This window comes from Momordica charantia (assembly GCF_013281855.1).
Source record: "Momordica charantia cultivar OHB3-1 chromosome 3 unlocalized genomic scaffold, Mcharantia_2.0 BLBB01000003.1, whole genome shotgun sequence".
Lineage (NCBI taxonomy): Eukaryota > Viridiplantae > Streptophyta > Magnoliopsida > Cucurbitales > Cucurbitaceae > Momordica > Momordica charantia.
The window spans coordinates 7,727,094-7,728,119 of NW_028275161.1; the positions used below are offsets into that span (position 1 = coordinate 7,727,094).

Here is a 1,026-nt window from a genome sequence, read left to right on the forward strand (position 1 = left end):
AAACAACTAGAAAAGCAAAAAGACAGAGAAGGTGAAATCAGTCCTGAAAGTGAGGTACTGAGTACGAGCACATCAATGGCAGATATTCCACCTCGTGATCCGGTTGATCCACCTGCTGTTAACGGTAATATGAGGGATCATGCAAGAAATGATGAATTCAACCATATCCAGATGGCGGACAACAGAGACGTGGCAATGCGAGAATATGCCGCCACGGCTTTTCAGAACTTTGATTCAGGGATAGTCAACCCTATTCCAGCCCACGCAAACTTTGAGCTTAAACCAATGATGTTCCAAATGTTGCAGACAATTGGACATTTTGGAGGGCAGGAACATGAGGATCCACATGATCATCTGAAATCATTCATTCAAATTGCAAATGCATTTCGATTACCTGGTATAACAGACGATGCTCTGAAACTAACACTTTTTCCATTTTCTTTGAAGGACCAAGCTAGAGCATGGCTCAATGCATTTCCACCGGGATCCATCACCACATGGGGGTCGTTAGTGGAGAAGTTCTTAACAAAATTCTTCCCACCTACTCGCCACGCTGATATCAGAGAGGAGATCATTTCCTTTAGACAGTATGATCGTGAACCTGTTCACGAGGCGTGGGAGAGATTTAAAGAACTAATCAGGAAATGTCCGAACCATGGCTTGCCGGCATGCATCCAGATAGAACATTTCTTTAGAGGTTTAGATCATCCTACTAAGATGATGCTAAACAATGCTGCCAACGGAGCCTTTACAAAGAAGACATTCAACGAGATAGTTGACATCCTAAATGACTTAGCTTCACACAACGAACTATGGTGTTCGCAAAGATCTAGGGCAGCACCAAAGAAGCAAGATCCAGCTGGAGTTTTGGCTCTGGACATTGCGACCTCGATGCAAAAAGAGATGGTTACAATGAACCAGAGGCTAAAAGAGATGGCATTGGGAATAAAAAATCCATTAGCCACGCCGATACAACCTGTGCAGTCGGATTTTTGCACTCCTGCCCCTGTTTGCCAAGTCAACGAT

General features: G+C 44.0%; 1 non-coding gene across 1 annotated transcript; it reads right to left on the minus strand.

Moving 5' to 3' along the window:
• Positions 1–555: 555 nt before the first annotated feature.
• Positions 556–662, minus strand: LOC148212281 (small nucleolar RNA R71). Its single transcript, XR_015790035.1, has one exon. It is a non-coding gene; the product is annotated as a small nucleolar RNA R71 (small nucleolar RNA).
• Positions 663–1,026: the final 364 nt, after the last annotated feature.